This window comes from Cynocephalus volans, chromosome 14 (genome assembly GCF_027409185.1).
Source record: "Cynocephalus volans isolate mCynVol1 chromosome 14, mCynVol1.pri, whole genome shotgun sequence".
Taxonomy (NCBI): domain Eukaryota; kingdom Metazoa; phylum Chordata; class Mammalia; order Dermoptera; family Cynocephalidae; genus Cynocephalus; species Cynocephalus volans.
Window position 1 is genome coordinate 44827661 of NC_084473.1, and position 24142 is coordinate 44851802.

Genomic DNA, 24142 nt, shown 5'->3' on the forward strand with positions numbered 1-24142 from the left:
GTGGGGTGGGTGTAGACATGGCTACTGATGGGGTCAGGACACATTAACCCAAATTATGGCACCTTAGTGTATTGAGCATTTTAAGTGGAAAGTATCTGAGAAAATGGCAGAAGCAGGAAGGTCACTCTCACCCTCTCCTTGCTTTTCTTCTGCTTCATCAAACCTGCTGTACAAAACTCTCAGGTTTAACTGTTTCTTCAGGTCTTCATTTCCTTATGAAGGCTCCTGTATCGTGTGAAACTTATATTAAATAAATTTGTATGCTTTTCTCATGTTAATCTGTCTTTTGTCATAGAGGCCTCAGCCGTGAACCCAGTATGAGTAGATAGAAAGCTATGGTTCCTTTCCTCCACCATAAAAGGAGGGGCTGGCCAGTTAGCTCAGCTGGTTAGAGTGTGGTGTTGGTAATACCGAGGTTAAGGGTCAGGATCCCTCTATCACCCAGCTACCACAAAAAACAAAACCATAAAAGCAGTGGGTGGAATGTGTGCTGATAAAACTCTTCTTGACAGTGAAGAGGAGAGAAAAAAGGGTTTTTTTTTCATTCTCATAAGTTCTTAGCTGGGACACTTCTGTAACAAAATCAGACTAACAAGAGAAAAATAAACATTTTTATTTTATTCTTTAGCATCCGGTACAGGGATCAAATCCTGGACTTTGTTGTTATCAGCTCCACACTCTAACCAACTGAGCTAACCAGCCAGCCCATCATTCTAATTTTTTTCTAATTTTTTTTTCTAGGGGGAGGGGACAAAAAAAGCTGCCAAGTGGGACCCCAAGGTGGCTTGCTTCAGGCATCAGCTTTGCCAAATGGTTTTTTCGGCAGGGCCTGTGGTGGGCATCTGAAGACCATCAAGAAGACAGACATAATCTGCCACATTTTTATTTTTAACAGGTGCTCTACTCATCACGTGGGAGAGACCGCAGTTCAAAAGTCTCTCTCTCTCTCAAGGAGCGGCTTGGAGTTCTGTCTTCGATAGTATTTTGACAAAGAGCCATAGATCTTAGAAGTGACAGGACAAAGAAGAGAGCAGTTTCAGGCTTCCAAAGGTAGGAAACTGTGGGAAGGTAAATTTATGGGAAGAGTTAAGTCTGCTCCTGGATTCCCCTAGTCTCTGCTGGCTGGTGCTCTGCGCTGATAAGAGCTCAGAGCCGCCTCCAGTAAAGACAGAATTCACATCTCTATCTCTAGGCGAGAATGGGAAGGGGGAGTAGAAAGATCCTTTGCCTTTGTGAAGTGCTATTCTGCCCTCAGGCAAGCATAGGAAGAGACAGGAAAGGTCAGAGAGACCCCTGCATTCTCACCTTTTTTAGCTCAAGAATCCTCAGCATTTTAAGGAGGAATATTTTGGTTTCCTTCAACTGGGTCAACGTCAATGTCCTAGTTGTGATACTGTAGTACAGTTTGGCTAGATGTTACCATTGGGGGAAACCGGATAAAGGATACACAGACTCTTTCATGGGATCACTCTACATTATTTCTTGCAACTATCTATGAAATTGTCTCAAAGTAAAAAGTTTAACTTAAAAAATCTATTTCAACCTCTTCTCTGGGCAGGGATATTAAAGCCACCTTGGAACTGCTTTTTTTATTCTGTGAAGTCGCTTAAAGGACCCCTTTGTTATGTGAATGTAAGGTTTTTAGGCCTTCTTCCACTCTTGATTGGCTGCTCTCACTTCTTACACATAGAGCACCAGAGAGCAAAGGAGGTGTTTTGCATAAGAAGCCTAAAGGCCTTCTGGAAGGGAAGGGAATGGTAACCCTACTGGTACTGTCTGATGTCAGCAGACCAAAGTCTACCAGCAGCAAAGGACACCAGGGCTTCTGTGGGGCCAACAGAAGCCAGAGGGCAGGGTTGAGGCTGTGCTGGTGCAGTGATGCACTCTGGGAACAATGGCTGAGCCTTGCTTGTCATAAACAGAGCCTGACCTGGGAGGCCAGTTAAGGAGCACTACAGAGGTGGGCAGAGACATGTACCTACAACAGTGGGCAAGCTCTGTCACTCTGGGTAGGACAGCCTCAACAGTGACACCAGGTGACCTTCGTGATAATTTGAGATGAAGAAGCTTCTAGAGGAAGATAATAAACTTTCTGCTAATAAGGACAAGTGAGAGCTGGCAAGATTGATTTGAAAAATCAAAGAGATCAAAGAGATATAATCATATTTGTACCCCAGGGTCATAAAACAGAATATATTGATTTCAAAGGAGTCTGAAATTGGACATATGAGGAGTCATCTCTATTCACCACAGCCCTGAGTTCAGTATATCCTGAAAATTGCATTTAATTTTGTTAAAAGATAAACTTAGGCTCTTAAAAAAATTGAAGAGTTTATTTGAGCAGCCAGAGATTCATGAATTGGGCAGCACCATACTGCAGGTGGTCTAGCACTCTGCTGGGGCACGGGATGGTGGCAGCAGAGAGAGGCTTCTGTAAGATGTTCACAGAAGCAAGAAAAAGAAAATATACTTGATTGGTCAGAGTGGAAAGTCCCTGGTTGGAGGTTAGCTGGCATTTCTGGTTGGTAAAGTCTCTATTTTTGTTTTATTCTTTACATTGGGCTTCAATTTTCTTATGTAGGAACCTAAAGTGTTGGATCTGTCTCAGCCTGATGGCCTCTCAATTAAAAATTTTGAAACAATTTTAAACTATCTCAAAACAGAAGATTTCTTTTCTTTCCCTGACCATCTCCCAGAGTGTTACCTGTGTATTATTTTACTTCTCCGTCTTCAGAAGCCCAGGTGGAGCCTGTTCAGGAGCAGCAGGATTGCAAGACAGACATGAAATGCTGATTCTGAACCAGAATCCCCCATGCCTGCCACCCCAAACATTCTGGACACCTCTGGTCTCTGAGTTTGTTAAGCGAGCGTGATAACCACTACACCACGGAAACACCGCTCTGGTCTCTGAGTTTGGAAGAGTGTATCATGGGAGCCCCAAATCTGAAAGGACACTTGTGTAGTATTTTCCTATTCCAAAAAACTCACCCAGTTCAATAGGGAGAGACATCAGTTTATTAGACTTAATGGGAGTTGCTGACAGCAGCCAGCCAGCTGGAAATCTGCACTGCCACAGGGTACATATACCAGTTATATAGTGAACAAATCAAAGTAGAGGTGTAAATCATTTGCATGCTTATGTGTAGACCCTAACCCAGCTCACATAACTCCGATCGTGTGGGAGATCTGGCTGAGTAGATAAGTTTATCTACTGTTACTCTCCTGGTGCCAGGCACCAGAGTACTTTAGCACAAGCGTGCCAATTTACTTAGGGTCTCTGCTTCTTCCAGTCTTCCATTTGTCTTAAAGAGGATGTGCCTTTCTTTGGGTGGCTACCTTGGCCAGGGGTAGTTTCCCAGAGGGAAGGGGGAACTCTGGCGTGCACGCGGAGGGTGAATAGGTCTATGTCCAGCATTTACCCTGCAAACAGTCAGAGAAGGCTTCATAGACACCAAGTAGCTGTGATCTAGATGGATGAGGTGCATGGTTGCTCTGAATAATGTGTACATGGGGTTCCTTGTAAGGAGAGTGCTGTCAATCTCATAGGCATCCTGAGGCTGGAAAATGCATGCAGCCAGAAGGTCCTCGTGGGGCCTACATCAGGGAAGTGACAAACAAGGCTTTTCTCTGCCATCTCTCAGGAGCCAGACAGACTCTGCATCTGCTCCATCCTCCCCACTCAGCTTCCTCATAGTTTCTTTGCTCCTCAGTGACCTCACCTTGTGTGTACCTTGACTTACCATGAGTTGCAGGTGGGAACAACTCCAAGGAAGGGGCATAGGCAGGGCGAACACCTTCAAATCTTCCTTCTATGTCTACAGGCAGATTTTCTTTGTAGGGCAGTTATCCACATCAGCCACAGGTCCAGGACCAGCTACAGGCTGGTGGTCCCCTATGTGTATGCTGAATGTATTGGAAAACTCACAACGTATTTCCACATCCTAACTCAAGAAATTCTACTATTACAACTTCTTTTGTGTTAAGCCCTCTCCAGGCAAGGCCTTGGTGCTGAGGAGGAACAGAGATAGACAGGATACATCCCGGCCCATTAGGAAACCGGCACCCAAAGAACAGCAATAAAAGGCAGTATGTGAGAAGTCACAGAGAGGGTCTCTGTGGCACTCTTTTACCTGACCATAATCCTGCCGACTGGGCCAATTGTCGTGCTATTTTACCTGCCCATATCCTGTCGAATGGGCCAATCGTCGAGCTAGGGCTGGGTCTGAGCTCTGAGACCCCTCAAGTCCATTGTCCAGACTGAGTCACAAGCCCTTCACATGCCATGACCAGCCAAGGTCACAGCACTGCACAAGCACACTAACTCCACCCCCACACACAACTTGTTTACAAAGAATGCACTTCACCACCCCCAATTGGATGGGCAGGCGAGGGGTCCTGATTAAATTATTCTATTTTCCCAAGAATCCACACCTTCAGGGTCCCTCACCGTACAACCTACATGTTCAGAATCTTCCATGGTGTTCCCTTAGTGAGGATAAATGATCCTTACATTTACATAACCTATTGTCTATTCAATATGCCTTAAGGCTTGTAGTTCTGTCCTTTTAACTGTTAGCTGCATATGTCCAGTTAGTAGTAATCATGGGTGTGATCCTCCATGGGAATCCTGCAGTCATACTGATGGGCAGTTCAACACACATTCAGTAGGCCAACACACTGATCACATGATCCTAGTGCAGTGCCTGCAGCCAGAACACTTAGCCAAGGCATCAGCTTCATCATTTCCTGGACTGGCTAAAGGGAAGTGTCCTGTGACATGGAAAAGAGTTACTTCTTCCTCATGCCCCAATTCCCATAACTTGCCACATGGCTTGTCTCCGTAGGGGTCGGTGGCCTACCATCTACCATTGATACTTCCAAGTAGAAATCCAAAAGATTAAACCTTTGTACACAGCCCAGCTGTCAGTACAGATGGCTAATGGCCTAGGCTCATTTTTTATCACTATCCAAACAGCTCTCAATTCAGCCCATTGACTGCTTTGCTCTGTACCATTTTCATACCTCATAGTATCTGTTAAGGGCTGGATAGCAACAGCTGTCTACGATGCTGAGGGTCCAATGCTAGAGCCATCTGTATACCAAGCTTGCTCTGTGATAGGTCCCTGTCGTTCATGGAAAGGTGTAGCCTCCACCTCCATGGGTAAGGGTTGTGCCAAAGTTTCCTCCACAACCTCTACTGGGCATAGCACAGTTTGCAATTCTTTGGACAGAAGATTCATTGACACAGTGCTCCTTTGTTCTATATATGCTCCCCATTTAGGCAGAGTGGGAGTCTGAGCTATGCTCATTTTAGGGCTGGTTGCCCACGTGTGCAGCCAACCTGTCATGGGGTATGTCTTCCTTACTAGGACTTTGGCAGTTCCTGTGAAAGCTTCAGTGGCTATCAAGGCAGAATACACAGTGGCTAACTGCTTTTCCATTAGTGTACAACGCACTTCAGCACCCTTCCAGAGCTGAGACCAGAATCTTCCAGGTGTGTGGAATCAGGCTTGTCTCTGCCACAAACCCCATCCTAACCCCTCCTGGGGTATATGTACGTCTAACTCAAATGGCTTAGTGGGATCAGCCACTTGTAGAGCCTGTACTTGTTGTATTGCCCTTTTTGTAGCCTGATAAACTTGTTCTACTTCTTCAGTCCAATCCCAGAGGGCTCCATTCTTTGTCAATGCATACAGTGGGTGTGCCATTTGGGCCATATGGGGTACAAAAGCTCTCCAATACCCCAGAAATCCCAAATATGTCTGTAGCTGAGCTACAGCTGTGGTCAAGAGTATGCCTGTATCTCATCTATAATAGCTTCTGAGGTGACCCTTGTCTTAACCAGCCAGACGACTCCCAGGAATTTGACTGACAGCCCAGGTCCTTGCACTTCGGATGTGTTCATGGCCCACCCACATTGTTCCAAATGACTTAACAGCATTGGAGCTGCCTGGGTTAAATCTGCAAGAGAATCAGAGGTTAGTAACATGGCAGCAATGTAGTGAAATGTAACTGTGCTGGGCCTAGTCCACTTGGCTAGGTCTGCAGCCTCCAAACCATGACAGATGGTTGGGCTATGCTGGTAACCTTGGGGCAATACTTGAAAGGTCCACTGTCTTCCTTCCCATGGGAGGGCAAACTAATCTTGGCTATCAGCCAAGATTGGGATAGAGAAAAAAGCATTTGCAAGGTCCAATACATAATGATAACTCCTTAGCTGAGTCATCGGCCGATCCATCAAGTCCTGAACTGAAGGCACAGCTGCATGCAAAGGGGGCACTACTTTGTTCAGTTCTCGATAATCTACAGTTATTCTCCAGGTACCACCAGGCTTTTTCACTGGCTATACTGGAGCATTAAATGGGCTATGAGCAGGACGAATAATGCCAACTTTCTCTAATTCCAATATAGTGGCACTTATCTCTGCATGTCCTCCTGGTAGGCGATATACTGCTTTACATTAACCACACGTCTTGTCTTGGGTAACACCTGTGGGTCATATTTAGCACATCTTCGTAACACAGGCTTTACTGTCCGTATTTGCAGCCAAAACTCTCCAACTGTTGTTTGCAGGTGCAAACCATAAAGTACATCCATACCCAAGATGTATTCAGCTACAGGAGATATATATACAGTGTATACAATGAGGAGGTCATCTTCCTATGCCCAATGGCAATGGCACAGCTTTGACCTCAGTGGTATGCCCTCCATAGCCATCTATATGAACTGTTGCCCTGGAAACTTATCTGGATTGCCATATATCAGGCTACATTCTGCGCCTGTATCCACCAATGCCAAAACATGCTGCACATTTGTCCTCGACCAATATATTGCCAATTCAACTTGAAGCCTCCGGTCCTCGCCTGCTCCCAAAAGACGAGTACCTTGGCCTGTTCCCTAATCGAGATGGAGCAGTTTATCCGCCTCCTCGGGAGCAACCAAAAAGTCCTTTAAATCCACTGAGTGTACCTTGCTACCTGTTTCCAGATGTTTGGTGAAATGCTGTTCAGGGCGCAATTGCTGCCACAAGGCAAACAGGACTGTATTTGGCTGCTGGTCAATTTTCTTTTTATCAATCCCTGCTGCAAGCAAGTCAAGCACATCTGCTTATGGCTAGTCTTGCTTGGTCCCTCTGGTATAAAATCCCAAGTATTTCTTGGGGGTTTGGTCTTAGCCACCTTTTAGACCCCTTTTGCTTGTCTCTTCTCCTCTACTTCACCCAGGCTGCCTATCACGGTCATTACCTCATGTATAGGATGACCAATGTGTGGGGCCAGTATGGCCATCACCATCAGTGACCCAAAGGACGTTGACAGGGCATTTTGCAGCACTGTGTCTCTCATGCTGCCTGTAAAGTTTTCATTGTCTGAGCCACGGGTGTTCAGATTAAACATGGACTGCTGCATCCCCAGCTCCCGAATGATTAGACCAGGTCAGCATATGTTTGCCATTTACTAACAATCTTGGGCAGTTCTCCAGCATTTGCCCACATGGTTCAGGCAGCTGCATTCACCCAGTCCATCAAGGAGTGATTACCTCATTCGGTGCATATCTCTGGCTATTTTGTAGCTGCTGCCTCAGGGATGGGTGTATAGTAATGGAGGCCAATTTCTCCACCTCCTCAGCAGAGCACATCACACTATCTACCCCTAGGTCCCATAACCACAACAGCCAAGAGCCAGGGTCTCCCCATGTTTCTGCCTGAACTGTCTCCCCAAGTCAACCAGTTCAACCTGGGTATATGGTACATAGGTAGTGAATGGGGTCACCTGTGGATCGCCCCCTGACTGTCTGGTCCCATATGCTGCTCATGCTTTAATTTCTCGTGTACAACAGGTCATGCCTGGAGATGCATGGTTTCCCTCAACTCACCACTGGGTTGGGCGTCTTTCCCTGGTGTGAGAGGCAGGAGTGGCCAGTTGCTGCACGTTGTCTCTAGGACATGTATCTGTGCTTCCAACAACTCTGCTTTCTGCCACAAATCTCAATCAGTTTGTAGCATAGTTAGCAGTAGCCAGGTTCCAGTCAGCAGAAAAGTGGCCACCGGGCACCACATGCTCAAGGACAGCCACATTTCCTCCCCCTCCCAAGGGGTTTTCCATTGTAATGCCTGGTCTGTGCTGCCTTGCAGTACAGTGTGCAGCAACCAGATCCTGGTCAACAGGAAGGTGGCCATAGGGCAGAGCATTTTCAAAAGTAGCCACATTTCCTCCTTTTTCCAAGGGCTTTTGGCTCCTGTACCTGCTCAGAATCCTGTCGCAGACTATGCCAATTGTTGTGCTCTTTTACCTGCCCATAATCCTGCCAACTGGGCTGATTGTTGAGCTAGGGCTGGGTCTGGAGCTCACAGACCCCTGTAGCCTGTTGTCCAGACTGGGTCACAAACCCTTCACATGCCAGGCTGGGTTTCCAGACCCCTCAAATGCCAGGTTGGGTCACCAGACCCTTCACATGCAGGTCTATGAGCTAGGTAGCCAGCAAACAGGTCCCTGGAAGCCATAGGTTGTAAAGCATGGCTGCACATGGTGCAGACACCCGAGGCAGATGCCAGCCAAGTCACGGCACTGCCCATGCTAACTCCACTCACACACAACTCGCTTACAAAAATGCACCACACCACCCCCAACCATACCTAAGTTGAGGGGACCTGATTAAATTATTCTATTTTCCCAACAGTCTCACTCATTAAATGTGTTTGCTGGAGCGAGGTGAGTGGACAGGTGTCCAGTCTGTGATGAGTAGCATATACATTGTGGGCCCCGGGGCATCTGGGCTGGGTAGGCCAGAGTAAGTCTGGCTCCTGGGAGAAGTTAGGACTGGAGCTCTCATGTGAGTGATGGGGCAGACTTGGACATGCTTCAGGAGAAATGAGGTATTCAAGAGGGGAAATGACTCTGAAGGTGTTTAACACACAACTTCAAAACTTTGAGTCTCCCCAGTGTGAAAGTGATTCTCAAGAAGTTAAAAACAAGATTAACTCAAATATAAAATGGACATGTAATAAAGATTTTATTCAACTTTTTAATTGATGAGGAAAGAAGTGAGATGGTAAGGCTGATTAAAAGAACATTTGAGGGGTCAGGAAGGGCAAGTTGTCCAGAGAGAAAGAAACCAGGGCTGGATGATACTTAAAGGATTGAAAACAGATTTTATTCAGGATTCTTACAATAGGGGAAAGAGACCTCAGTATAGAACTGGGCTCGGGCCGGCCCGTGGCTCACTCGGGAGAGTGCGGTGCTGATAACACCAAGGCCCCGGGGTTCGGATCCCATATAGGGATGGCCGGTTCGCTCACTGGCTGAGCGTGGTGCTGACAACACCAAGTCAAGAGTTAAGATCCCCTTACCAGTCATCTTTTATTAAAAAAAAAAAAAAAAAAAAGAACTGGGCTCAATTCCAAATACAACATGGACAGGTGGGGATTTATAGCCAAAGAGCAGAGTAGGGGGTCAGTGGATGGAAAATTACATACAAGTCTAAATAAAATAAATGTATCTGTTAATGAATTGTTATAAGGCAAGCACACTTGTAACAATCACCCAAGTCAAGAAGTAGACCTTAATTATGATTTGTAATGATGAACATGATAATAATATTGATTTGATCATCACAAACACTGATAGTCAACTCTGTACCCCATAAATATGTATAATCAAAAATAAATACATTAATTTAAAAAAAGAAAAAGAAGTAGACCTTTGGGAGCCATCCGGGGAGCCCCAACCACGTGTCTCATTCCAGTAGCACAGACCTCACAGGACTCTTGCTGAAGGCAGGCTGTGGTGATCCGACATCACCTGGGGGATAGTAGGGGATGGGAAATGTGATCCCATATGGAGGGTGGGGTTCTAAGTGGACTTAGCAGGATCGTTACACTTGGGCATGCAAAGGTGAACAGGGAAGCCCACAGTTTGGGGACTAGTTGAGAAGATGGCTCAGAAGAGGCTGATTAAATTCTGGTCGAGGAGAGAGTTTGTTAAGTTAGAGAGGGAGGCCAGTGTGGCTACAAAAGGGCAAGATGAGAGATTCTCGTGATGATGGAACTGTTCTGCATCTTGACTGGATCAGTGTCAATCCTGGTTGTGACAGTATATTGTAGTTTTGCAAGGTGTTACCATTGGAGGAAGCAGTAAAGAGTTCATGGGATCTCTCTTTATTATTTTTTACAAGTGCATGTGAATCTACAATTATCTCAAATATAAAGTTTAGTTTTAAAAAACAGCATTTGGGATGTTGGGTATTTATAAGCAATTTAATAAAGAAACATCATAATAAGATTGCTACACATATATATATATAAACCAGTTAATGTCCCATGGGGCAGTAAATGAAAACCTTTAGGGTTATCTTTTATCCTATACATAAATCCCATGCATCTCTGCTGGACACACATCTTCAGGTGAACGTGCTACTTTACGGAATCTGGTCCTTTAATTAATAGTAAATGGCAAAGCCAACAAATGGTATATTCTCCTTAAAAATTAAATAATCTTTAAAAGCACAGGTAGCAGGGGCTGGCCAGTTAGCTAACTTGGTTAGAGTGTGGTGCTGATAACACCAAGGTCAAGGTTTCAAATCCCCATACTGGCTAGCCACCAAAAATAAGCAAAACGAAAAAGTACAGGCAGTTATCCCTGGCCTTGTTTACAGGTTATATGTACATGTGTGTGTATATAAATACATATATATTTGGGGGGGCAGCTGGCTGGTAAGGGGATCTTGACCTTGGTGTTACCAAAACTGCACTCTAACCAAACAAACCAACTGGCCAGCCCTCAGATGTATATTTTTAATACCAGGTATACTTGGATTTCCTGAAATTCCAGGCTTTGTCTAATTATTGTAGGGCTACCACAGCCCCCAAGATGTCCAACATGCCCCTCCTCACCCCCACTCACCAACAGCCCCTGGGTTCCACCCTATTATCTTCACCCGCAGGTAATTTGCCTCTGGTGATGGGGCTGGGTGCCAACTGTTCTTCCCTCTGAACACACCTTCTGTGCTCAGGACAAAGACCCTGAAGTACTTTTCTCTACACTTGGTCTCTCAGAAGGAAGGTAATACCAAGCCAGCAATACAGTGCACATCACTCAACTTCCACAGGGAAGCTTATCTGCACAGACATCCCTTCTCCCCCAGCCATTTTGGGGATGCCCACTGGGCTCTCCATCCTGCCTGCCTGACCCTGGGCTCCTCCTCGTTTCTCTGTGGGCTTGCCCAAGCACAGCCAGCTCTCCAGAGCACCCATGTCAGCGCCAGCACCCCCCACCAGAGCGCCGTCTCAGGAGCAGGGCAGCAGAGGCCCAGCCTCGAAATCAAAGAGAATCCCTTAGGGAAATCAATGTGTCCAATAACTGCTGCCACTGTTTTTATTAGAGCAGACTTGCTCAGGAGTGGGGAAGCTCTCCCTGTGGACAGCTTTTCTCTACAAGCATACTGTCTCCATCTTGTTTCCAAGATTAAAGTGGCCTCTTTATTAGAAAAGGGGGATCCCAACAGAGTTTTCCTTCCTCCAGTACCACTGATGTACAAAAGACTCCAGGTACCCCACAGCTTCAGACTTCTGGAGGAGGAAAGGACAGAGATGGGAGGCTCAAGAGCTGGCCTCCTGTGGGCTCTGTGCGCTCAGGGTCATAGCATCCTCCCTATAATTTACTAAGGGTTTACAGTAGGTGCTCACAAAGGAATAGATATTCAGGCTAATCTGGCCTGTCGTATTCAACCCATTCTCAGATCCTCTTCCTTACCCAGGACTCTCAGCCCCTCCTTCTACATGGTCTCCCCCAAATTATTAAGCCATTCTCTTTGGGGGATTCTATTGTTGGTCACTACTGAAAGTGTTTTAGGGTAAAATCATGACACACACAAATATAAAACACACACACATCAAAGATATTATTTATTTAACTAATTAATGAGAACCAGTAAGATGTTACAAATGGATCAAAGGAGAATTCAAAGAACACACATACATATAGGCAAAATGGAATACTAAAATGGATTTATAAAAAGAAGCAAAATTGGTCAATGTCTACATGTGTTTGACTAGACAAAGTTTATTGGCCTTTCTATAGACAAGGACCATTTGCAGTATTATCAGCTCAGAAGATGAAAGACAGAACCTGAACAGGACACAGGGCATCCAGAAATTTTGCCCTTTCCAAAATCTTTCACAGTTTCTCCTGACATCTTCAACATGAAACAAATAGGCTAGAATCCACACTACCAAGGCTCCTACCACCCTCACAAGCTGGTGTCTGTTTCTTTTCCTTGTGGTGTCTCCAGAAGTTCCATTCACAAGAGCAGGAATTAAAGCAAAACCTTTTCAGCTCCCTCTGCCCCCTTGCCACACCCCTGAAGATTTTACTTATATCTCAGTTATAACCCCTGTGTCTCCTGTCACTGTGATCAGTTTTCTTGCTCCTCCACCCACTAGACTATGAGATCCTTTGGGACAAGACCCCACCTTATTGTCTTTGGCCAAAAATGAATGAATGAATGAATTGTAGCAGTCTGGGTCCAATCAAGAGAGAGAAAACACACAGTAATTTGAACAGGAAACGTTTAATATAAAAAATTATTAACCATTACATGGGATTGGAGTAACCAGGGGTTGGGAAGTAAGAAATAAAGAGAACTCTAATGAATACAGGAATAACAGATTTAAATCATACAATAATGGTAGCTTATAATTAAAATGTTATAATATATTATATTATATAATATAAAGCAGCCACTACCCATAGGGCTGAGATAAAATGCCCAAGGAGGGGGCTTGCCTGTGGTTCACTTGGGAGAGTGTGGTGCTGATAACACCATGGCCACGGGTTTGGGTCGCTATATAGGGATGGCCAGTTAGCTCACTTCGGAGAGCGTGGTGCTGACAACACCAAGTCAATGGTTAAGGTCCCCTTACTGGTCATCTTTTTTAAAAAAAAATTTATAAATAACAGAGGTTTATTTGGCTTATGATTCTGGGACAGCTGCATCTGGCATGGGCCTCAGGCTGCTTCTACTCATGGTGGAAAGTGGCACGCAGGCAGCCAGTGGGTACAAGCAGATCGCATGGTGAGAGGAAGCAAGAGAGCTGGTCATCTTTAAAAAAAAAGAAAATGCCCAAGGAGGACTTCTTCCTGGACTGAGATCCAAACCTTGCTGGAGAAGCATGGCCATGCCTCACTGGATGTCAGAGAAGTCACCAAGGTGCCATGCAAGTGGAACTTGCTAGAAATCTACCCTCCAGGTTGGTGGGGAAGGATGTTCAAAAGGAAGTGTCTCAGTGGAGACACTCTGCTATGAAACCATCAGAAAGGGATACCAGGGCAAGGTGATGGTTGCGGGGTGCTTCTGACCATCCACTGCAAGAGCCAGACACTGGGGAAGTCAGGTGTGCTGCTGGAGTCTGGAAAAGCTTGGAGAAGCTTCAAGCAGTGAAAGAGCTGTGCTGGAGAAGCTGGGGAAACCACATCCTGCAGAAGCCTGGTGCTGGGGAGGACTATGCAGAGCAAGCGCACTGCAACCAGGAAGCCTTTTTCTCCTGCAGTGACTCTTCACTGCCCTCTACTGACAACTCAAGACCAGATGGCAAAGGAAAAAGGCCCAGATACATTTCCACAGAGCAGGCAAAAAAGGATGATTTTGGAGCTGAGAGGGAAAATATCAGTAACCAGCACAGAATGCAATATCCATTCCTCAGTACATACACCTGTTCTCTCCTTTATGCCATTCCCTGCTACTCAGTACTTGTTGAATGAAGAGTGGATGATGAGGAGTTAAGGGGGGTGCAGTGGTCTTGAAGGTGTTGTTTGGACATTCCTTGTTAGAAGTGAGACTCTGAGATGTCAGAGACTGAAAAGTGAGTCTCTAGTCTGAGTCACTTCCCCTGTCAGTGTGTACCATGTTTTTTTTGAATTTTCAGTAGTTATAGTTAAGTACATTAATTACAATTTTTAACCCTTACTAACGTTAACGCTGGTGAAAACTAGGAAGTAAGCAATTATGAACTGTCACATACCAATGTTTTATGAATACATATTTCATAATTTCTAGGAGCATATGTCTTTTTCTTCATAGTACAATTTTTCAATGTGCTACAGGACATATTTACCAGCAGACCCAAATATCTTAGTTCCTCTGTAATAATAGGCCAAAAGTAGATAAACTTAAACTTATGTTAAGCAATTAATGTTTCAATATATTACCTTATCTGGAAATGGTGGTCAATGAATATCCATCATTTAACTTAACTCAGCAAAACTCTAAGGGTGTAAGTTACTGAAGAGCTTTTGGGGAATTATTTTTAAGTAGTGATATTATAAACTTTTATCTCATTTACATTTACTTAACTCACTTAGTTTTTTAAAATTTTGCTTGGATTACTCATGAAAATTTTGTGAGACATTAAAGAGCTTGCTATCATCTTAAATTATTTTCTTGCTGATAAATTTTGTAACACAAAGACAACATGAGCTTATTTGACTAGTAAACCTAGGTAGAATAAGTTGTATGTCTGCATTATATTTAATATTAACAACTCTGAAGACATGCCTGTTTTAATTACACCAAAAAATGTAAACTAGCTTAAGTTTACCAAAAATTATTCCAGGTCATGTGAACTTGAAGAACATTGGGGTTAGGTGCCATATTTCTGAGAGTTTGAGGAATACTTAATTTATGCAAGCACTTATTTTTTTTTAAGCCAATTATATAGAGATCTTTTATAAATTCATTTTGACAATACCATCTGGAAGTAGAAAAACATCACACATGCATAACATTCACACAGACAGACAGATCTTATAGCTTTCTGTGAGCAGTTTCACTGTGCATTGGTTACCAACTTGCATGAGTTTGGTGAGACACTAGGTCCACACACAACAAGTTACATGAAGTGAATTTATTACTTACAGGCAGCAAGAGACAACAGAAGCCCAGGATTTATTACAAGCTAGTCCACCAAAGCTTGGGATAGCTGCCTGGGGTGCATGGGGTCTCATTTTTGCATGCCCCACTTGCACCGCTGCTGAGGGAGCCCAGAAAGCATCCTGTTCTGGGTTTTATACCCAGGGACATCATGACTTGCTGGGTGAAATCACTGAAGGACATCCTGATTCTAGGAGGGACTTGAACAAAGCCTGGGCTGTTCCGGTCAGCTTTTTCTTATCTCAAGAATCTGCATCCCAAACACATTCTACAGTTATTCTTGAGAACCACAAGCAAGAAAAAGAAAGAGCATTGGGTTGGCCCAAGATCACCTGTAGAACTATCCTGCACTTTTGTTTTAAAATTTAGTCATGTGATTATCAGAAAGCTTGAAGCGATTTTAGCACCCCCATGTTCAGTGCAGCATATTCAAAAGGTATGGAAACAATGTAAATGTCAATCGGTGGATGAATGGATAAAGAAAATGTGGTTGACACATATGTACAGTGATATATTCAGCCTTATAAAAGAAGGAAATCCTACCATTTGACACAACATGGATGAACTTGGAGGATGTGCTAAGTGAGATAAGCCAGACACAGAAAGACAAATACAAATACTGCGCAATCTCATTTACATATGGAAGCTAAAAAGGTTGAACTCATAGAAACAGAGAGTGCAATGGTAGTTATCCAGGCTGGGGGGAATAGGGAAATATTGGTCAAAAGGTACAAACTTGCAGTTATAAGATGAATAAGTTCAGGAGATCCAACTTGTATACTTGAGGTTTGATAAGAACGTAGATCTTTAGTATTCTCACCACATACAAAAAATATAACTATGCGAGGTGATAAATATGTGAATCAGCTTGATTGTAATCCTCTCACAATGTACACATATCAGAACATCACGTTGTATACCTTAAATACATACAATTTTTATTTATCAATAATATGTCAATACAGCTGAAACAAATAAATAAGCGATTTTTTTTAGCCCTGTGCCAGGTACAATAATACAAAACTCACTAGTTTATAAAAGAATGGTTGGATCCAAATTGCGTTTCTGGCAGATGGAATAAGTTAAGGTTACCGTTCAGATATTTAAATCTTTTCACTATATTTGTAAAGAAGACTTTTAAGATTTTTCATTTGCCCAGTTTCTAAATAGCTTTTCTTCCTTCTGATGATAGTCATCTCCCTGACGTTTGCATTTCAAAGAGATGGCTCTCAGGTCTTAAAGAAGACAGGGTAGAAAATGTACACCTCAAAGGCACAGAGAAAGGATGTAAGTTTTCTCCAAGAAAGAGTTTTGGGGCATATTTGCCCATTATCAGAAATCTTGGATAATTAAGGTTTTTCCCTTTTGCTATTAAGTGCAAGACTGTTCTGTTTCCAATGCCCTGATCTTTTATGATATCTGCAAGTGTGTTGAAATGAATGGAAAAGGTTTTAGGATTGGTGCAAAGGAGAGATGAGTGGCTGGCCAGTTAGCTCAGTTGATTAGGCTACATTATAACACCAAAGTCACGGGTTCAGATTCCCTAACCCACAACCTGACAAAAAGAAAAGGATGGGTGGGCTTTAAATTTCTTCTAGAGCTACATTTCTGTTCTTAGGAGATTTCCCACTAAAATAGAAATCAAAAGATTTCTGTGTTCTAGATTTACAGTTGTGTGTCTTTGGAATGTTTTAATAAATAATTTCACAAAGGCTTCAGATGTTTTCTTTCTCTCTGAGTACATAATTCCATTTTAGCTTACAACAGAAAAAATAGTCTCTTTTAAAAAATAGTACCTAGTGATAGGTTCTGAACATAACTGGTGCCATTTTAGGCAAGGCCAAGCACAAAATGGCCCCAACCCCTACGCCCTTCCCTTTACGAGAAACCTCATGATTTCTGAGAAACAGAAACACTTTTGCTTCTGCAAGGGAGCAGTTCTCCACCCTGGTCGCATACCTTCCACATTAGTATAATGCCCCTCCTTGATTGTATCAGCCAGCTCTTGGCGCCCTATATAAGCTCTCTCACCCCCACACCTGGTGCTGTCCTTCATTTTGAGGGCAGCACTGGCTGCCCCCCACTTTGAGCACAGCCCGACAGATTCTTTTCCTTTAATAAAGCTTGATCAGTACCTGGTGTTTTGGCTCACTTTCTTTTACCTATCCGCGTCTGAATGTCAGCCTCCAATCTGGCCAACTTTTGACCATATTGCCCCTTTTAAAAAAAATTCTCTCAGTAATTTTATTGGGTTTCAGCCAAAACAAACAATAAATGTACCTGGCAGCATTGAAGACCTTTTTTTTTTTTTTTTTTTCAAGTAAAAATGGTTTCCCTTTTTTTAAAAAAAATAAAACAAAGGTGTATCTGTCAAGTGACTCAAGACTAAAACTGGTATGTCTTTTATGATTTAAAATCAATAAGCCTTTTATGGTTTGGCCACGGACACAGGAGGTGTCCTCAGAGAAGGTGTCAAAGATATAGTCCTCCCAAGTACCAGTCACTCCCAAAGATAGCCAAAAGAAGTAAAGATTTCCATGGCCCCCTGAGAGCTGGTAACAGTCAGTAGGATTCCAGCCACAAATGAGGCGCAACCCACATTCTGTTTGGCCATATTCTCAGCCGTGTGTGTGTGTGTGTGTGTGTGTGTGTGTGTGTGTGTGTGTGTGTGTGTGTGTGTGTGTGTGTGTGTGTGTGTGTGTGTGTGTGTGTGTGTGTGTGTGTGTGTGTGTGTGTGTGTGATGACAGTTGGCTGCCTGCATACACAGGCTCGATAATCTGCATGCCCCAACAACCAGAAAGTCAAGCCAATCTCTCAGGACACAAAATGAGACAGAGAAGCAACAGCTGTCTTTGGGAGGGAAAGGATCTATAACCAATTGGCACCCTAAAACAAAATTCACAAGATTCAGCATCCAAAGAACTAATTCTCACTAATGTCCTTCTCCTGCTAAACTGAATTTTGAAAGGAAGGGACAAGAAACGTTTACCTTCCTTTTTCAACTGGGCACTATAGACAGCTGAGAGAGCTGATTTGATAAGAGTTCCTACTCTTTGCCAGCTTCTGCCAGTTTTCTGATGATACCATCTGTTAGCTGCAGAGTGAGTGGCGTGTCCCAGTGTCCCATTCTCATCATCAGAACAGTAGGGGGGGAAAAATAATTTTCCCTCTACTTTTTTGGGTTCTTAGCTGGGATTCCTGTAACAAAAGATAGATTATTAATAAGAGAAAAACAGACTTTTTAAAATATGCATACCTGGAAGATACCCAATAAAAAGTGAGTGACTCTTTAAGAGGTGGCTTAGAATTCAGGCTTATATTACATTTTCAGCTAAAAGCAAAGAAATAAGGGTGTGGGAGGCCAGTTATGGGGAAGTAACCAGGAAAAGTATGGTAATAAAAAAGAATAATATTTGTTTTGCAGATTTAACTCAGAGCCTTTTCCATTGATTTAGTCATCCTTCTCTTCCTGATACAGAGAGGGAAAGACCTTACAAATGGAGATTTTCTTTACAGACATAAATTTGCCTTACAAAAGGTTATCTTCTACTCTGTTTTCAGAGCTTCTCCTGTGTCTGCTGTTTCTCAAAATAATCAGCTCAAAATAATCCTTATGCTAAAGAGGTATATTTTGGGGTGGCACATTCTGGTCTCCTACACTACCCACTTAAATATTGCCCTTCACCTCCCATTGTAGCCTTAATTTTTTTTTATATTAAATATTTTTACTTTTGTGGAGATGGTAGATGGTTTAAATTTTCTTTTTGTATTTGTACTTGAGGGAATACAATTTGCCAAACTTACTGAGAAAGTATAAATTTCAAAAAGTTAGAAACATGAATTTCATGCTGATAAAAAAATGAGTACATGTCAAATATTTATTTAAGTTGGTGATGAGAGAACCAGCAAGATAGTAAAGCTAGTTCAAAGAGAATTGGAGAAAGTGAAGACTTTATAGTGGCTAAAAGAATGTTTACAAAAGTTTGCTAATGTTTTTTTTTTTTTTTTTTTTTTTTTTTTAAAGATGACTGGTAAGGGGATCTTAACCCTTGGCTTGGTGTTGTCAGCACCACGCTCAGCCAGTGAGCCAACTGGCCACCCCTATATAGGGATCCAAACCCGTGGCCTAGGTATTATCAGCACTGCACTCTCCCTAATGAGCCATGGGCCGGCCCCGCTAATTTTGATATAAAACTGGTTCATATGCTACATTTGCTGTAAACTTTGGGATTATCTTCTCTATGGGACAGAAATTATTCACATACCTATTGGAAAAGATTAATTTGAATTGCTATTCATTTTCTACAAGTTAGTCTTCTCGTAAAATACTCTCATCAGTAGCATAACAATTCACACAAGGCACACACTCCTAGCCAATCAGATAATCCTTGGGTAGGCCTGCTAGACAAAGCCCAGCAGGATGCTGAAAAAAAGGTAATAATCCCTTTCTTTTACTTTCAAGTTTTGAAAATTTTTTCTTAACATGCTTTTGGTCTCCTAAACGTGTTTTTTTGGTTGGTTTTCTGTTGGGTATAGTTCCTTGTTCCAATACATGCATAGATTGACTCACTTACCAATCCCTTGAACATTTATCTTTTCTTTGTGGTGATTATGCTCAAAATCCACTTTTCTAGCTATTTAGAAATGAACAGTATAATATTATTAGGTCTAATCAGTCTAAAACACCAGAGCTTAGTCTTCCTATCTACCTGTAACTTTGTACCCATTAATCCACCTCTTCCCCTCTTTTCTGTATCCCTTCCCTTCCCAGACTCTGGTAATCATTATTCTACTCTCTACTTCTATGAAAACCACTTTTTTTTTTTTCTTTTTGCTTGTTTGTTTCCACATATGAGTGAGATCCTGCAGTATTTGTTCTTCTGTGCCTGGCTTGCTTCACTTAATATGATGGTCTCCATTTCCATCCATGTTGCTCCAAATGACAGGATTTTAGTTTTTTTAATAGCTGAATAATACTTCACTGTGTATATATAGTATATATTTTTTATTCATTTATTTGTTGATAGACATTTAGGTTCATTTCATCTCTTAGCTATTGTGAATAGTGCTGCAATGAAAATGGGAGTGCAGGTGTCTCTTTGATACATTAATTTCATTTCCTTTGAATATATACCCAGTAGTAGAATTGCTGGGTCATTAGATAATTCTGTTTCTAGTTTTTGAGGAATTTTCATACTGTTTTCCATATGGCTGTACTAATTTACATTCACACCAACAAACATGAGAGTTCCCTTTTCTCTGCATCCTTGCCAGCATTTGTTATTTTCTGTCTTTTTGACAATAGCTTTTCTAACTGGGGTGAGATGATATGTCATTGTGATTTTAATTTGCATTTCCCTGATGATTAGTGATGTTGAGCATTTTTTCATATACCTATCAGACATTCATATGTCTTCTTTCGAGAAATGTCTCTTCAGGCCCCCTGCCCATTTTTTAATCAGGTTATTTGGGTTATTGCTGTTGAGTTGTTTAAGTCCCTTATATATTCTGGATATTAGCCCCTTGTCAGATGCATAGTTTGCAAATACTTTCTCCCATTTGGTAGGTAGTGTCTTCACTCTGTTGACTGTTTACTTTGCTGTGCATAAGCTTTTTTGTTTGATATAATCCCATTTGTCTTTTTTGCTTTTGTTGCCTGTGCCTTTGAAGTCTTGCCCAAAAAGTGTTGCCCAGTCCAATTTCATATAGCATTTCCCCCATGTTTTCTTCTAATAGTTTCATAGTTTCAAATCTTACATTTAAGTCTTTAATCTATTTTCAGTTGATTTTTGTGTATGGTGAGAAATAGGGATCTGGTTTCAATCTTCTGCATGTGGATATATAGTTTTCCCAGCACTGTTTATTGAAGAGGCTATCTTTTCCCCCAATGTACGTTCTTGGCACTTTTGTAAAAAATCAGTTGGCTGTAATGCATGGATTTATTTCTGTACTCTGTATGCTGTTCTAATGGTCTATGTGTCTGTTTTTATGCCATTACCATGCTGTTTTGATTACTATAGCTTTTTGGTATATTTTGAAGTCAGGTAATGTGATGACTCCAGCTTTGTTCTTTTTGTTCAAGATTGCTTTAGCTATGTGGGGTCTTTTGTGGTTTTATACAAATGTTAAGTTGTTTTTTTCTATTTCTGTTGGTCACTTAAAGGTTTTGTTTGTTCATGTTTTGTTTTATTTTTAAATTTTACTGGTTCACTCCAAAGCTTTGGAACTATTGGCTCTGGAAAATATTTTTTTACCTAAGTGCTTGTTCAAGAAAAATAAAAATGTTTACAAGAGGCTTTTTCTACTCATTTAATGTGAAATAGATTTACTGTATCCCTTGGAAACAGCATGTATTCTAACAATTTTGATAACCTGTCTTTTGGGATAGAGAAATATTAATGGGAAAATTGTTCTGCTTTTAACAGCTTAGCCTATTTAAGAAGTGCTTTCTAACCTTCATCTTGAATTGAAATCTCTGGCCTCAGTTTATCATGCTCCGGCAGCTCATACTAGCTTAAACACTGATTTAAGGGATTTACTGGTAAAACCTTATAGGAAAGGGGACCCCAGAGAGTGATGATGGGGTAAGATTTGGGGGGAAAATGAGAGAAGGGCCCAGAAAGGAAGGTAGGGTTTGCAGCATTGTAATTCTGCAGTGGCTGGGGCCAAAAGCCTAAGACTACTCAATTGAGATCTTTAAGATGGTGGGAGAAAGCTTAAATTTTCAAAGTAGGGAGCTTTCAAAGCAGCCAATTGGGCCTAGAGAATTTAAAAGGAAAGCATTTCCTTTAAGAACCCAGCTCTTAGGGCTGGCCCATGGCTCACTTGGGAGAGCGTGGTGCTGATAACACCAAGGCCACGGGTTTGGATCCCTATATAGGGATGGTCGGTTAGCTCACTTAGGAGAGCGTGGTGCTGACAACACCAAGTCAAGGGTTAAGATCCCCTTACTGGTCATCTTTAAAAAAAAAAAAAAAACAACACAGCTCTTCCAAGATAACTGCAGGTAGGGAGTAAACTGTCTTAGCAGCTCATCCTCTGGTCCAAGTCACTATGGGTCCAAGTAGTTGTGCTAATGGTGCAGTCTGCTGGATTTTTTTCTCCTAACTGGCACATGTGCCTTCTGGAAATGATGCTTTCATCCATAAGAGTAGCTAATGGTGGGGTTTTCAGATACTATATCAGGCCAGCAGTACTGATATTACTGGTGGTATAGTGGGTGTCCTATCACTATGTATTCCTATCATAGGAGACCAAAAATATGCCACCCCAAAATATGATTGTGGGATACCAGAATATGCCACCTCAAAATATGCCTCTTTGGCATGAGGATTATTTTCAGCTGGTTATTTTGAGAAACAGCAGACACAGGAGAAGCTCTGAAGAGAGAGTAAAAATTAGCCTTTTGTAAGAAAAATTTGCATTTATAAAGGAAATCTCCCTTTGTAAGGGTCTCTACTCTTTGCCAGGAAGAGAAAGATAACTAAATTAGAGGGCAGATTGGTTAGTTCAGTTGGTTATAGCACACAGCTGATAACACCACCTTCAAGGGTTCAGATCCCTGTACGGGCCAGCTGCAAAAATAAATAAATAAATAAATCACAGTATACTCTTGTCAATGGAGAAGGCACTGAGTTAAATCTCCATAACAAACCTTATGCGTGTCCACCATGCTTTTCTTGGTCATCACGCCGTAACTGGTCCTTCATGGACGTGGACAACAGTACTTAAGCCTGAATTGTAATCCACCTCTTAGAGATTTAATCATTTTTCTGGGTATCTCCCATGTGTACATGAGTTGTACATGTTAATAAACTTCTTTTTGTTTTTCTCTTGTTAATCTGTCTTTTGTTACAAGGGGTTCCAGCTAAAAACTCTGAAAAGGCAGGAAAAAAAATTTTTTTCTTATATTATGCTGTCTAATATGGTGGCCAGTCACCATATGGGGATTTTGAGCCCTTGAAATGTGGTTAGTCCACATTGAGATGTGCTCTAAGTGTAAAATACACATCAGATTTGAAAGACTTACTGTGAAAAAATATATAAAATATGTCATCGATAATTTTCTATATAGATCCCATGTTGAAATGACATTTCTGTATTGAGTTAAATATAGTAGTATAAATAATTTTCCAGTTCCAGTTCTCAAAAATAATCACTGAGCCCTGCCAGGTTCTTGGGCCATGGCCAACACTGAGGGTATGTTTGTCGCATCAAGCCCAGCGTTGTTCAGCACAGCAAGCCAGGAGACATCGTCAAATGCTTTGAGCAGAAGGGATCCAGCCTTGTGACTATGAAGTCCCTTTGTCCTCTGAGCAGCACTACACTAACCTGAAAGACCACCCATCCTTCCCAGGGCTGGTGAAATACATGTACTCAGGGTTGTGGTGGTGGTCTGGGAGGGGCTGGATGTGGCAAAGACAGGACGAGTGACACTTGGGGAGACCAGTCCAGCAGAGTCTAAGCCAGGCATCATTCACGGGACTTCTGCATTCAAGGTCACAGGAGCATCATTCATGGCAGTGATTCAGTCAAAAATGCTGAAACAGAAATCAGCCTGTGGGTTACACCAGAAGCATGGGTCGACTACAGTCCTGTGCCTGTGAGAGGATCTGTGCAGAAGATGTGGACAAAGCAGCAGTCCCCTTCGGCACCCTTGATGTGTCCCCGGACACAGCTCTTCATTCTACTGATATGGAAGCAATAGGATTGATCATTCCTTTCTAAGGCATATTTCCAATTAAGTCTTTAAAAACTGGGGAAAACTCTTCCTTTATTTCTTTCTACTTTTTGAAATGTGTTTGCTAGAAAATTAAAATGACACACGAAGGTGGCATTGTATTTTGACCGGACGGTGCTGGTCTGCTCTGTCATTTGCTGCCTTCTCCCAGCTCCCCAGCTGCAGCAGCTCCCTAGGCTGTCATCCACTCACCTGTTTGGACTGGAGTTTGCTTCAGGGTGTTGGCTCTTCTCTTCTAGCACTCCTTTACGGGATGCATGCCTCTTGTCCAAGTCATAGTTTCTCCATTCACCTCCATTCATGTTCTGTGTCGATTACCGATTGGTGACATGGGGTTGCAGTGTAGAACCAGGAAATCAAGAGACTTGGGATTTAGTCTCAGCATTGCCACTAACTTGCTATGGGACCAGGGCAAGTCCCTTGAGCTCCCCTGGGTCTCACTTCCCTACTTTGAATGACACAGCCTGAGTGAAACAGTT

General features: G+C 42.5%; 1 non-coding gene and 1 pseudogene across 1 annotated transcript; one reads left to right on the plus strand and one right to left on the minus strand.

Moving 5' to 3' along the window:
* Window positions 1-788: 788 nt before the first annotated feature.
* Window positions 789-876, minus strand: LOC134363462 (small nucleolar RNA SNORD35). The gene has a single exon (XR_010021717.1). It is a non-coding gene; the product is annotated as a small nucleolar RNA SNORD35 (small nucleolar RNA).
* A 22230-nt stretch (window positions 877-23106) lies between these two features.
* LOC134362512 (nucleoside diphosphate kinase B-like) lies at window positions 23107-23630 on the plus strand (annotated as a pseudogene).
* Window positions 23631-24142: the final 512 nt, after the last annotated feature.